Here is a 15,436-nt window from a genome sequence, read left to right on the forward strand (position 1 = left end):
AAAAAACATATCACCCAATTTAAAAATAGGCAAAGGACTTGAATAGACATTTCTCCAAAGATGATACACAAATGGCCAACAAGCACATGAAAAGATGTGCATTATTTGCATTAGGGAAATGCAAATTGAAACCAAAATGAGATACCACTCACACCCACTACAATGACTTGTAATCAAAAAGAAGATGGGGACTTCCCTGGTGGTCCAGTGGTTAAGACTCTGAGTCCCCACTGAAAGGGGCACCGGTTCAATCCCTGGTCGGGGAACTAAGATCCCGCACGCCCACGCAGTGCAGCCCCAAAAAAAGAGGGAAAAAGACAAGATAACACGTGTTGGCAAGGATGCAGAAAAATCGGAACCCTTGTGCACTGTTGAATTGATGGGAATGTAAAATTATGCAGCTGCTATGGAAAACAGCATGGTAGTTACTCAAAAATTAAAGGAATTACCATGCGAAGTAGCAATTCTACTTCTGGGTATATACCCAAAAGACGTAAAAGCAGGAACTCTAACAGATATTTGTACACTCACGTTCATAGCATATTTACTGATAGGCAATTTCAGTGTCTATCAGTTGATGAATGGATAAATAAAATATGTTATATACATAAAATGGAATATTATTCAGCCTTAAGGAAAAAAAAATTCTGACACATGCCACAACATATATGAATCTTGAGGATATTATGCAAAGTGAAATGAGCCAGTCACAAAAAGATAAATACTGCGTGATTCCACTTACATGAGATACTGAGTGTGGTCAAATTCATAGACACAAAGTGGAAGGGGCAGGGAATGAGGAATTCTTGTTTAATACGTATAGAGTTTCACTTTTGTAGGATGAAAAAGAGTTCTAGAGATTGCACAACAATGTGAATGTACTTAACACTACTGAAATGTACACTTAAAAATGGTTAAGATGTCAAATTTTGTGTATTTTACCACAATTAAAAAAAGAAATCCATAGGTGTTGCTATGGAAACAGACAGGACCCAGGAACCAGGCTTCATGGTTATTATATTCTGCCAGGAGTGTAACATGTTTTACCCAAAGAGGACAAAGAGAACCGCATTCTTCTCTACGCATGCCAGAATTGTGATTACCAGCCAGAGAAGAAAAACGGGGCATCATCTACGTCAGCAAAATAACACAACTGACCCAGAACATCACTGACGTGTTCCAGGACCAGACGTTGCCGGGAACCGAGCACTACCGCTGCCAAAAGTGTGGCCACAAGGAGGCAGTGTTCTTCCAGTCGCACAGAGCCAGGGCTGAGGATGCCATGAACCTGCACTACCTGTGCAGGGCCCCACACTTTGGCCACCACTGGAGTGAGTGAACCCCTTCAGCCCCACATGTATAAATGCTGGGTTCCTGCGTGCAAAACAAACAAAAAGCAAAACCCATAGCCTTTAGGTATTGCCCCCTATCTTCACATCACTCTGACCCACCCTACCCCTAAAGCAACTAGTAATCTTTTTTTTTTTTAATAGCTCTTTATTGGAGTATAATTGCTTCACAATACTGTGTTAGTTTCTGTTGTACAACAAAGTGAATCAGCCTTATGCATGCACATGTCTTCATATCCCCTCCCTCTTAAGCCTCCCTTCCATCCTCCCTATCCCACCCCTCTAGGTCATCGTAAAGCACCATATAATCTACTTTTTATTACTATGACTTTGCCTATTCTAGACCTTTCATATTAATGGAAGCATATAGTATGTGATATTTTATGACTGGTTTCTTTCATTTAGCATAATGTTGGAAGGTTCAGTCAAGTTATGTATCAGCTTCATTCATTCCTTTTTATGGCCAAATAATATTTCATTGCTTGAATATACCACATTTTATTTATACATGATTAGAGTAATGGGATTTTAGAGATTACACAAGCAACGAATATATATATACAAATTAGACTTCATCAAGATAGAAAACTTTTGTGCATTAAAGAATATCAAAGTGAAAAGACAATCTAAAGAATGAGAAAAGATAATTATGAGTCATATATCTGAGAAGGATCAAGTATCCAGAATATGTAAAGAATTCTTATAACCTAACGATAAATAGACAACTCTATTTTTTAAATGGACAAAGGACTTGAATAGACATTTCTCTAAAGATCTGCAAATGGCCAAAAAGTACATGAAAAAGATGCTTGACATCATTAGTCATTAGGGAAATGAAAATTCAAACCACATTGAGATACCACCTTAAACTTACTAGGATGGGTTATATAAGTTTTTAAAAATGGAAAATAAGTTTTGGATAGGGTGTGGAGAATTTGGAACAATGTGATTGCTGTAAAATAATGCAGCCACTATGAATGTAAAATGATGCAGCCACTATGGAAAACAATTTATCAGTTTCTGAAAAGGTTAAACATAGAACTACCAAATGACTGAGCAATTCCAATCCTAGGTATATATCCAAAGGAACCGAAAGCAGGAGCTCGAAAAGATATTTGTACATTAATGTTCATAGCAGCATAACTCGCATTAGCCAAAACCTGGAAACAATTCAAGTGTATATCAACAGATGAATGGGTAAACAAAATGTGGTATATACATACAACGGAATATTATTCAGCCATAAAATAGAATAAAATTTTGATATAATAAGAATGGACCTTGAAAATACTATGCTTAGTGAAATAAGCTAGACACAAAAGGACAAATATTGTATGATTCCACTTATATTAGGTAAATACAGACCTTATTCAGTTCCACTAGTTTTTATACGCAACTCATTTGTGTGTGTGTGTATGGTTTTATACAATTTTATCCCATGTGTAGGTTTGTGTAACAACCACCACAATCAAGATACAGAACTGATTCATCACCACAGAGTTATGATCCCTTTTGTTTCCACTTTATAGTCACACCCACACCTGCATCCTTATCCTCTGGCAACCACTAATCTGTTTTCCATCTCTACAATTTTATCAATTTTAGAATGTTATATAAATGGAATTATAAGGTATGTGACCTTTTGATACTGGCTTTTTTTCACTCAGCATAATGCCCTTGAGATCCACCCAAGTTGCCATGTGTATAAATAGTCTGTTCCTTGCTATTGTAGAGGGTTATTCCCACTGTAAGGATGTATCATAGTTTGTTTAATCATTCCCCCATTGAAAAATACTGGGCTGTTTCCAGTTTTTGGCTATACTAAATGATGCTGCTATGAATATTCATGAACATATTTTGTATGATCATACATTTTTATTGCCTTGGGATAAATGCCCAAGAGCTTGCTGGGTCATAAGACAAGTGTATATTTAGTTTTATAAGGAAGTACCATACTATTTTTCAGAGTGGGTACACCATTTTACATTCCCACCAACAATGCATGAGAGATCCAGTTTCTCTACATCCTCATCAGCATTTAGTATTATTAGCACAATTTTTACATTCGCCATTCCAACAGAGGTATAATAATACGATTGTGGTTTAAATTTGCATTTCCCTAATGGCTCACATCTTTTTGTGTGTTTATTTGACATCTGTGTGTCTTCTTTGATGAAATGTCTGTTCATGTCTTCCGCCCCTTTTCTGACAGTCTAAACAAATTGGATTGTTTTTTTATTTGTTTTTTTTTTTACTGCTGAGTTTTGAAAGTTCTTTATGTATTATAGATACAACTCCTTTGTCAGATATGTGGGTTGCAAATGTTTTTTTCCCAGTCTAGAGCTTGTCTTTTCATCCTCTTAAACAGGGTCTTTTGCAGAACAAACTTAAAATTTTGGTGAAATCCAACTAACAATTTCTCTTTTATGGATTGTGTTTTTGGTGGCATATCTAAGAACTCTTCACTTAGTCCTAGTTCCTGAAGATTTTCTCCTCCATGTACTTCTAAAAGTTTTATAGCTTTATGCTTTACATTTAAATCTTTTATCCATTTTGAATTAATTTTTGTAAAAGGTTTAGATTGAGGTTCATTTTTTTCCTATGCCCGTAGAATTGCTTCAGCACATTTTTTAAAAGCCTATCTTTCAGGCTTCCCTAGTGGTGCAGTGGTTAAGAATACACTTGCCAATGCAGGGGACACGGGTTTGAGCCCTGGTCCAGGAAGATCCCACATGCCACAGAGCAACTAAGCCTGTGCACCACAACTACTGAGCCTGCGCTCTAGAGCCCGTGTGCCACAACTACTGAAGCCCGGGCACCCTAGAGCCCGTGCTCCGCAACAAGAGAAGCCACTGCAATGAGAAGCCCGTGCACCGCAACAAAAGTAGACCCCGCTCGCCACAACTACAGAAAGCTGCGCACAGCAGTGAAGAACCAAAGCAGCCAAAAATTAATTAATTAATTATTTTTTCAAAAGCCTATCCTTCTATTGAATTACTTTTTTCAATTAACTTTTTTGGTGTGCAATAGTTTTTATTGTGGTAAAATACATAATACTGATCATTTTAACCGTAAATGTACAATTCAGCGATAGACATTCTAGTTGTTTCTGATGCAAATGTTTCTCTAGGCCCTAGAGTGTAGGGCACATTCTAAAGAGAGAAGTTTCTAAGTCAAAAGATATGTGAATCTTAAGCTTTACTAGGTAAAGCCAAATTGTTTTCACAAGTATGTCAATCTTTCCCAAACCCAGTCATGAAGATAGTCCTTTATTTTATCTTCTAAAACTTTATAATTTTTCTATTCACAGTCAGATCTTTAATAAACCTGAAGTTGGTTTTACATATGATGTGAGGTAGAAATTTATTTGTTTTTTTTTTCCATAAGTGCATATGCAATTGTCTGAGCATCATTTATTGAAAAGACCATTCTTTCCCTACTGAGAAATGACATGTGATACCTCTGTCATAAATGAAGAATCCATATATGTATGGGTTCTTTATTTTGTTCCACTGACCTATTTGTTTATAGCCAAGCCAATAAAACACTGTCTTAATTACTATAGCTTTAAGATAAATTTTAATATCTGGAGAGGAAAGTCCTGTCATTTTATTTTTCTTCAGTATCACCTTGGCTAGTCTTAGCCTTTTGCATTTCCACATAAAATTTAGAATCAGATTGTAAAGATGCACAGGGGAAAGGGAGACTTGTTGGGGTTTTTGTTGATAACATTGACTCAATAGACCAATTTGAGAGAAATTGGCATATTTACAATTTTGAGTCTCCAATCCCTAAATGTCTCTTCATTTATGTAGTCTTCAAGTCAAAGCCTTTTGATAAAGTTTTATAAGTTTCCCAATAGAGATTGTGTATATATTTTGTTTCTTGTTACTTTTTTATGTTATTATAAAAGATATCTTTTTCAAATGTCATTATTTTTGCTATTATATAAAATACAATTTTTGTATGTTTGTTTTTGTAAAGCCACCTTTCTAAAACTCTTGATAATTCTAATAGTTTATGAAATTTCTTTTTAATTTTTTTATATACATAATCATATCATCTGTGAAACTGAGTTTTATTTCTGCCTTTACAATAATTATTCTTTTTCTTTCTTTTTCGTGCCTTAATGCACGAGATTAAACCTCCAGTACAGTGTTGATTAGAGATGGTGATAGGCAGGCACCTTTGTCTTGTTCTCACCTCAAAGTAAAGCTTTAAAGTTTCATGATTAAGTGTGATGTTTACTGAAGGTTTTGTGATGTCACTGTTGCTGTTGATATACCCTTTATGCAGTTAAGAAAAGTTCCCTTTTACTCTTAGTTTCTAAGAAATTTAACATGAGTGGATACTAAAGTTTTATCACATAGTTTATTTTATTTATCATGATGATCGTGTGATTTACACTTTTATCCATTAGTGTGGTGAATTCTAGGAATTCATCCATTTAATCTAGGTTTTAAAATGTATTGGTATAAAATAGTTCATAATACTATTATATATGCTTATTATTTTTTCTGCAATGTGAAGATATGTTCCTTTTATTGATCCTGACTTTGGCTATTTGAACTTATTCTTTTTTTTCCTTGATCAGTTTAGCCAGGAGATTATTAGCATTTTAAAATAAAGGATCAAATTTTGGCTTTGCAGTTTTCCAGTTTACTAATCCTTGATTCTATCTTTATTTTGTCTGTCCTACTATTTTTAGGTTTATTTTGCTGTTCTTTTTCCAACTTCTTGCAATGGTAGATATCTAGCTCAATTTTTAGTCTTCTTTTCTACTATGTACTTAAGGCTACATATTTCCTCTTTTTATTATTTATTTATTTGTTTGTTTGTTTGTTTGGCTGTACCGGGTCTTAGTTGTGGCACACGGGATCTTTGTTGCCGCTTGCGGGATCTTTGTTGTGGCATGCCGGATCTTTTAATTGCGGCATGCGAACTCTTAGTTGTGGCATGTGGGATCTAGTTCCCTGACCAGGGATCAAATCCAGGCCCCCTGCATTGGGAGCGTGGAGTCTTAGCCACTGGACCGCCAGGGAAGTCCCTATATATTTATTTCTAAGTAATAATTTTGTTATCATTTAGCTTTTCTACATGATGTTTTAAATATATATTATGTTTCTATATCATATTAATATATACCATATATTTGTCTTTTTTCTTTTGTGGTCAATAAGAAAAAGAGATCATTATTGTACTTCATAACAGAACTCAGTCCCAAGGTTACAGATTGGACTTGGAAAACAGATGAAATTTTGAAGGTAGGTGTTTCCACAAATGAAGAATACCTGAGGGGCAAGAGATTGACTTGCAATACTGATATCTTTGCTCTTAAAATGTTCATATCTTCAGTTTCAAAGTTTATGAAAATGAACAATGAATAACATATCAGACTGAGCCCAGGTAGGACCTATATAGCTGAGAGTAATTACACTCACAGCTGAAGAAAGTCAAGATGTTTAGGCTGAAAATGGTATAAATCCCAAGTGGCACAAATATATATATATATAGATATAGATATAGATATAGATATATAGATATAGATATAGATATCTATATGTATATCTATATATTCCAACCCTTTTAAAATATTTCACTAGAGGGAATTCCCTGGTGGTCCAGTGATTAAGACTCTGCACTTCCAGTGCAGGCGGCACGAGTTGGATCCCTGGTCAGGGAACTGAGATCCCACATGCCGTGGTGCAGCTACAAAAAAAAAAAAAAAAAAATTCACTAGAAATATTTAACAAGGGCAAAAAAGTAATGAGGTAGAAAATTTTAATCACCACGGTAGCATTTCCTTGGAAAGAACCTCAGAATCCAGTCTGATGCTCAGATTTGCAAGTATACGAATTACCTTTACTGGAACTCAGCAAGATATTTAGACTTGCACTAACCAAATTCACAAGAGATTTTTTTCATAGCAGCTATTATCCAGTGTAACATGCACCATCCCAGAAGATCTTAATAGTTATTAACAAAATGTTAAGTTTATGTATCCATATACTTCAGTGTAAACTGCTGAGGAGGAAAATTTTTTTCTCTACCCTGCTAGGTTTGTTAGCAAGACAGTAATAAGGAAGGGCTGGGGTTAAACCAGAGTATGCCATACCTTGCAGAAGTAGAATACTGTACCAGGCAATAACAGAAATTGTAACATGTGCTGGACAAGCTTAAGTTAAGAACCAGAGTGTGAATTTCAGAAACCTCTTTGTGTTCTCTTTACTGATGATTGGAAGGAAGGAGAACTATGGCCTCCTAGGTCTTCATGTGGAACAAAGAACAGGTCTCACTAATTAATGATTTTAAAAGATCAAAGAGGGCTTCCATGGTGGTGCAGTGGTTAAGAAACGCTCAGGGGACACGGGTTTGAGCCCTGGTCCAGGAAGATCCCACATGCCACGGAGCAACTGAGCCCATGCGCCACAACTACTGAGCCTGTGCTCCAGAGTCTATGAGCCACAACTACTGAGCCCCCATGCCACAACTACTGAAGCCCGTGCGCCTAGAGCCCATGCTCCGCAACAAGAGAAGCCACCGCAATGAGAAGCCTGCGCACCACAACAGAGTAGCCCCGGCTCGCCGCAATTAGAGAAAGCCTGCGCACAGCAACAAAGACCCAATGGAGCCAAAAATAAATAATAAAATAAAATAAATAAATTTATTTTTAAAAAATCAAAGAATGCAGGAACTATTATTGGGCAAGAGAAGTAATCATAGCAGATAAAATAAATCAGTCACAAAACCTCCCACTTCCATATCAAAGTTAAAGACCAGCCATAAGCACATCCTTGAGCTGTTCTTGCAGAATCTAAACCCCCTTGAACACTCAACCACTAAACTGACTAGAGCTTAAGGATTGATTATGCTGACCTTTGCTGACCCTCTTGACTTCACTCAACTAGGTGCCTCGATTTTTTTAACCTAGAGTAAACTTTGCCTCATTTTAAGACTAAAATGTCCACCCCAAGGGCAGGGATTGCTACCATTTTTTAACATGCAAGTATGTTTGAACATGTTGTGCTGCTCAACTAGAACTCCACCTCTACGTGGAAGAGCACACTCACCCTTTCATGAATATGCCTGCACCCTTAGCTTAACACTTCCCTGATCTTGCTGTGCTGGGAGACAGTGTTTTCAGAGCTATCTCCCTGTCTCCTTACTTGTCACAAGTAAAAAACACCTCTGCTTTGATCAAAAGTACTTGGCGTGTTCATTGGCTATGCACCCCAAGCCACGGATCCATTGAGTCTGGTAACAATTTCTGGCGACGCTGGTGGGTCCTGATCAGGGACTAGGGTGGCCGGCCACACTGGGGTGAAGCAGTAGGTGGGGGCAACTCCTCCAGGGCTTACTCACCTCCGGTACTGATCAGGCCGCCTGGGGTCTCTTGGTCGGTCAGAGATCTGCTTGGTATCTACCAGCTCAGAGACTGCTCACAGGCTGATCTCTGTGGGTGGAGTGCCCACCTGAACAACTTTGTTCAGTGCCAGCAGACTTCAGAGGGTGAGTAGAATTCAGAACCAGTGCTATAATTAAGTGCAAGTGTTGGGATAATTTCACTTTTTGATTAAAGCAGAATTTCAGGAACGTGCAATTGGGGTTTCAGGTGGGACAAATTAAACCTTGGGTTTCTGTAACTCTGGGAGGTTGTGTTCTTCCCTCTCTGTGAGTGGGAACTTCGTTCCTACTGCTCTGGGGTGTTGCATTCCTCTTGTGGGAGACTAGAGACCTCTGGGTTTAGAAGCCATGTTTTCTGTGACTTGGAGAGGTTAAGTTCATTTTTTAATAAGAAACAAGCGACCTCTGGGTTCAGGGAATGCAGACCTGGATAGGGTCCCTATCAAGTTTCTGGGACACTGGAGACTGGGCAACTTGTTGTCGCAGTTTTTTGGGGATCAACAGAAAACTTGCCATGACTTAGGAGTTCCCACCTGAGATCAGTTGGGCCAGATACTCAACCTCATCAGGTTTTTCTTTTCTTTTTTTTCTTTTTTTTTTTTGGTTGCGTTGGGTCTTTCTCTAGTTGATGCGTGCGGGCTTTCTTTAGTTGCAGTGAACAGCGGCTACTCTTCGTTGCGGTGCCTGGGCTTCTCATTGCGGTGGCTTCTCTTGTTGTGGAGCATGGGCTCAAGGCATGCGGGCTTCAGTAGTTGTGGGGCGTGGGCTCAGTAGTTGTGGCTCGTAGGCTCTAGAGCGCAGGCTCAGGAGTTGTGGCGCACGGGCTTAGTTGTTCTGTGGCATGTGGGATCTTCCCGGACCAGGGATCAAACCCGTGTCCCCTGCCTTGGCAGGCGGATTCTTAACCACTGCGCCACCAGGGAAGTCCCAGGTTTTTCAATCAGGAGGATGAGAGGTGGGAAACTATTTTCAGACTCGGGAGGAACAGACTCTGATGTCTGTAAATTGTATCAGTCAGCCCCTGAGAATGGCTGCTTCCCTGTGGTACATCAGAATGGGAAACATTTCTGTTCTCGAATGTAGTCTGTTGAGATGTATTACAAGTAATTGTAAATCTTTTGGGTAACAAACCATGACAAAGAAACAAAGATAGTGATCTTCTGTAATGTTGTCTGGCCCCAATGCTCATTAGGAAGCCAAGACAAATGACCAGAGAATGGATCTCCAAATCACAGTATCATCCCATAGTTAGTTCTTTACTGCAGAAGGTTAGAAAAATGGGTCAAGATGCCACATATACAGTGCTTTATGGCCCTTTGTAAAGTGACAGCAATCCAAAAGCCAGGAAGCATTGGGAAACTGATTCTGCCAATCATAGAGGGCCTATATATCAGAGGGCCCTGTAGATTCAGGACTTCCCATGGGACGGGCCCAACCTCTTGTACCACCCCCTTACCCGGCACCTCTTATTTTTTTTCTTTTGGCCACGCCACCATGCAGCTTGTGGGATCCTAGTTCCCTGACCAGGGATCGAACCCGTGCCCCCTGCAGTGGAAGCGCCAAGTCCTAACCACTGGACTGCCACGGAATTCCCTACCGGGTACCTCTTACCGGGTACCAACCCTTGACCCTGTTCCGCCTTCCCTGTCAGCACCACCTCCTGCAGAAGTGAAGAAGGACCTGACTGTTCCCTCTCAAGATTTTTGCCTGCCCCTTCCTCCTGGGCCCTCTGTTTCAGGGGGAACCACCTGAAGTGGGGCTAATTATCAACCTGAGGTTTCTGTTTGCCGCCTCAGGCAGGTCCCTAATGGTGAGGGAGGCTTACAACCATCTATGTCCCCTTCTCTACCTCAGACCTCTATAATTGGAAAGAACATACTAGAAGACTGAGAGAGGATCCAGAGAGATTCATAGATTTAATGAGTGGAATATTTACGACTCATAACTCTAATTGGGCAGATCTTCAGTCCCTCTCAACCTCCTTACAGCTGAGGAAGACCAGGGTCCTGTTGAAGGCTGGGGAAGAGGCAGATAAGCAGCACTTAACTCAGCCAACCACCAGATCTGGAGACCAGCAGCGGAAGCAGTCCCTGCCATTGACCCTACATGGGATCCTGTGTTTCAGTGAATAGGGCCTGGCTTGAGAATTACCGAAGTCTCCCACTTAAGGGGATAAAGGTTTCTTGCCGGAGACCCATTAATTGGGGAAAAGTCATAAATATTCAGCAAGAGGCTGAAAACCCATCAGCATTCCTAGAGAGGACTAGAAAATGTCTCCAACAGTATACAACTCTTGATCTAGACGCCCCTGAGAGTAACCCAGTGGTCAATACTTATTATATCTCAGAGTGCCCCCAACATATGAAGGAAGCTGCAGAAAGTAGCAATGGGCCCAAACACCCCAAACTCCCAGCTGGTAGATATTGCTTTTGGGGTGTTCAACAACCAAGCTATGGCTGAGGAAGAAAAGGGGGACAAGAAGCTGAAAAGGCAAGGCACCCTCCTGGCTGTTGCTCTCCAGTTCACCTCAGGTGAGCCACGGGCATCGGATGGTCCAATGTGGGTGAGTAACCCCGGCCCCCACCAAGGGACCAAAGTGGGGCCACCAGTGAAGTTGGGGCCCAATCAATGTGCTTTCTATAAGAAGGAAGGGCATTTGAAAAGGGAATGTCCTGACCATCCTCAGAGCAGGAGGGCCACAGAAATCCCAAAGCTCATGATACCCCAAGTAGAGGAGGACTGACAGGGTCTTATAATCCTGATAATATATAATCCCAACCTCCCCAAAGGAGCACCAGGTTGTCTTAGAACTAGAGGGGGAGAAAGAATTTTTAATAGATACTGGAGTCATTTACTCAGTCTGGACCACCCTGAGAGAAAGACTGTCCAAATGGGAGTGTACTATTAAAGAGGTATTAGGCAACTTTACTAGGAGGTTATTTTTAGAACCATTGACATGCAAAATAGGACCCTGCACACTACTGGACTCCTACCTATATGTCCCAGAGTGTCCCATCCCTCTTTTGGGATGGGACCTGCTCTCAAAGTTAAAAGCCTCTGTAAGTGTTGACCTAATGGAAAGGCATATCTCTCAGTGGGGAAAAACAGCTTTTACTAGCCCTGGGAGAGGATATAAGAAAGTCTGAGAATGTACTTGCCCATATCTTAGAGAAGGTGAACCCAGCTGTATGGGCTCAGGGTTGAGTCTGAAGAGCTAAAAACATACAGCTGATTAGGATCACCTTAAGGAATTCTGATCAATATGCTCGAGGAAAGCAGTATCCCCTTAAGCCTGAGGCAATCAAGGATGAGTTACATAGGACTGAGTGAACTGGTGAATATGGTTGAAATATTTATGGGTTTTTTTTTGTTTTTTGTTTTTTTAAAGATTTATTGATTGATTGATTGGTTGCTATGTTGGGTCTTCGTTTCTGTGCGAGGGCTCTCTCCAGTTGCGGCAAGCGGGGTCCACTCTTCATCGCTGTGTGCGGGCCTCTCATTATCATGGCCTCTCTTGTTGCGGAGCACAGGCTCCAGATGCGCAGGCTCAGTAGTTGTGGCTCACGGGCCCAGTTGCTCCGCGGCATGTGGGATCCTCCCAGACCAGGGCTCGAACCCGTGTCCCCTGCACTAGCAGGCAGACTCCCAACCACTGCGCCACCAGGGAAGCCCTTATGTTTTTTGTCTGAAATATTACTGGCTTTTAATCTGTGTTTTCCAGATATAAGGAAACATTTCCACTTAAGCTAATTGTGATTGACAGCAACTTGGTAAATTATACCTATGTAAGCAGAACTGAAACACTTTTCTTTCTACCTAATCCCTCCAGAAACTGGAAACTCTTAGGTTCCCAGCAGCCTGTCAGGTGAACAAGGAAGGTCACCTCCCAACAGGTGCAGAAATCTCAAGGTATTTTGTGACTTCAAGAAGAGTGGAATTCATCCAAATCTGTAGATATCATAGGCATAATCTGTGGCAAGCTCTTGACGTGGATTTTCTGGCCTTGAGAGGCCTTTTAAAGAGTCAATCTGAGATTCCTTATGAAAAGTTCCAGCACAGCTAATTGAAAAGACCCTATATGATCAGTTAGACTTATGTAAATAATCAGGCCAAGTTTATTGAAATTAGACTTATGTAGCAAACAAATTAGTCTTAATTTGGCTATACTGTTTTCCATAGTGGCTGTACCAACTTATATTCTCACTGAATGTAGGAGGGTTCCCAACTGTAAAGTTCAATTAAATTATTAAAAGTACACTCTAAGTTTGTTTCTAAAGCTTATCACAGCAATCTGTCTTTAGATGAAGATCAGATGCCCTATGACCTGCAACCAGGAGATTAGGCATCTGTCTTCCATCTAGATAAAAGGATCCATACCAGGTACCCTTAACTAGCTCATGTGCAGTGAAACTGAAGGGAACTGACTCTTGAGTTCATATTTCCCACTTAAGAAAGGCCTCTGCACTGGACTGGTCTATAGAAAGAACTGCTGACCCCAAACAACATCCACACCAGGATGAGAAGAAGACAGCAACAATGGTAGGCAGCTGACCCAAGAATCTGGACTAGGCCTGTAAGACCCATCCTACTAATTTAATCGAACTCTTTTTTTTTAATAGTAATCTTTTATTTATTTATTTATATATTTTATTTTTGGCTGTGTTGGGTCTTCGTTTCTGTGCGAGGGCTTTCTCCAGTTGCGGCAAGCGGGGTCCACTCTTCATCGCGGTGCGCGGGCCTCTCACTATCACGGCCTCTCTTGTTGCGGAGCACAGGCTCCAGACACGCAGGCTCAGTAGTTGTGGTTCACGGGCCTAGTTGCTCCGCGGCACATGGGATCTTCCCAGACCAGGGCTCGAACCCGTGTCCCCTGCATTAGCAGGCAGACTCTCAACCACTGCGCCACCAGGGAAGCCCTAATCGAACTCTTTAACAAATGTTTGTAACTGCCTATTAATATTGAAAGTTATTGTTTTATTTCTAACCATACTGGTGGCCCCAATGTTTAGAATGGAAAGAAAATTCTCTAGTGAAGTTGTCACAGAGCCTAACTACTCATGACATGTATCATTGCTTGCTTTAAGTCTACTGTTAAAAGCACATATACAATGTTTGTGTAACAATTAGGTATAATTGATAAATGTATAGCCTATAAAAAGTTTTCCCAAAAAAAAAAAAAAGTTTTCCCATTAGCATACCTCAGCTTGTTCTCTGTGGTCTGATTAGTTTTCCCCCAACGTGGATAACTAGGTAAATATCTGTATAAACAAAAAGGAGACCTAGCACTGAGTGACATGATGGACCAGGGTGAGGCAGCAACCTCACTGGCACTGAAACACAAATATTTTGATCTAGACAAAGATTTGCAAACAAAAGGGGAAATGATAGAAGAAGTCTTCACACTGAAGTATGGGTAAGTCATTCTGGCTAATACATAATTAACCTGAACTTTATGCTGACCAGAACCGTCTGTTTTGTGACCTATCAAACATGTATCGTATATCTGCTCTGACCACTAAGGAGGGGAATCATTTGAAAATCCAAATGGAGTGGCTGTAGTTCAGGCATCCAAGGTGGAGCTGGATGGCCATTGTGAATGTGATTTTTATTCTTTTTTTTTTTTGCCTTGCCACGTGGCATGTGGGATCTTAGTTCCCCAACCAGGGATTGAACCTGTGCCCCCTGCAGTGGTAGTCTTAACCACTGGATCATCAGGGAAGTCACCCATTTTTATTCATTTTTGTTTGTTTGTTTTTGTTTTTTGGATGTGATTTTTAGACACATTCCTGTATTGCTGTATTTTCTGAACTGTGTCAAGGACACTCACTGGTTCTCAAGGCAGTGTCTGCTGGCAGTTGCCAGCTGGAGACCATCCTTGTGGTCTCCTCTTGTAACTATTAAATTTTTTCTTATTTTGGAAATAGTAACAAATGAGACAGTTCAAGCCATAGCCTCCCAGCAGAAGACACTAGATTCTTTAGCCAGAGTAGTACTGGGCAATAAAATTGCTTTAGATTAGATTTTAACAGAAAAAGGAAACATATGTGTAGTGGCCAATAGCTCCTGTTATGTGTATGTTAATAACACATCAGAAGTTAAAACCTCCTTAAATAACATTAGGCAACTCATTACCTGGCTACAACAAATCTCCCTAGAAGTGACAGGTACAGACTGGTTTTCAGGCTTATTCTCCTGAATTCCTCAGAGAATGAGATCTACTTTTCAAGGTTTATAAAAGTTCAGGTTGTCACTCCTCCTTCTACTTCTAATTGGGACTATTACACTAAAATGGTGGACCAAGGAACTAATATCTTCATCATGCAAGACTAGGTTCCAAGACCTGGAACTTGGGAATATTTCCATCTTGGTGTCCATTCCCCAGCTGAGGCAGGACTACACCCCATTTTAGTAGGAAGTATCCAGAGTGGTTATTGCCCCATTCCCTCAAAGATTTTGGGAAAGTTAAAACAGGAGAGGAGATTGAAACTGAGTCCCCCTAAAACTGAGTTCCACTGCCAAGTTTATGATTAACCTCTCTATCCAAAACTATTCCCTTTCTTGTCGTGTCCCTGTTACCCTCAGGATTGAGGAGTATCAAAGAAATGGGGGGATTAAAACTGAGCAGGTTATGACATAGTATGAGTGTGTTTCGTGTTTGGTAATTGCAATCATTGTTGCTTTTG

General features: G+C 40.3%; 1 pseudogene across 1 annotated transcript; it reads left to right on the forward strand.

The window, feature by feature from the left end:
• The first annotated feature begins 937 nt into the window (after nt 1-937).
• On the forward strand, nt 938-6,603 carry LOC309626526 (DNA-directed RNA polymerase II subunit RPB9 pseudogene; annotated as a pseudogene). The gene has a single exon. The product of its transcript is annotated as a DNA-directed RNA polymerase II subunit RPB9 pseudogene (transcript).
• Nucleotides 6,604-15,436: the final 8,833 nt, after the last annotated feature.

Source organism: Balaenoptera borealis (genome assembly GCF_965194805.1).
Source record: "Balaenoptera borealis genome assembly, chromosome: 3".
NCBI lineage: Eukaryota > Metazoa > Chordata > Mammalia > Artiodactyla > Balaenopteridae > Balaenoptera > Balaenoptera borealis.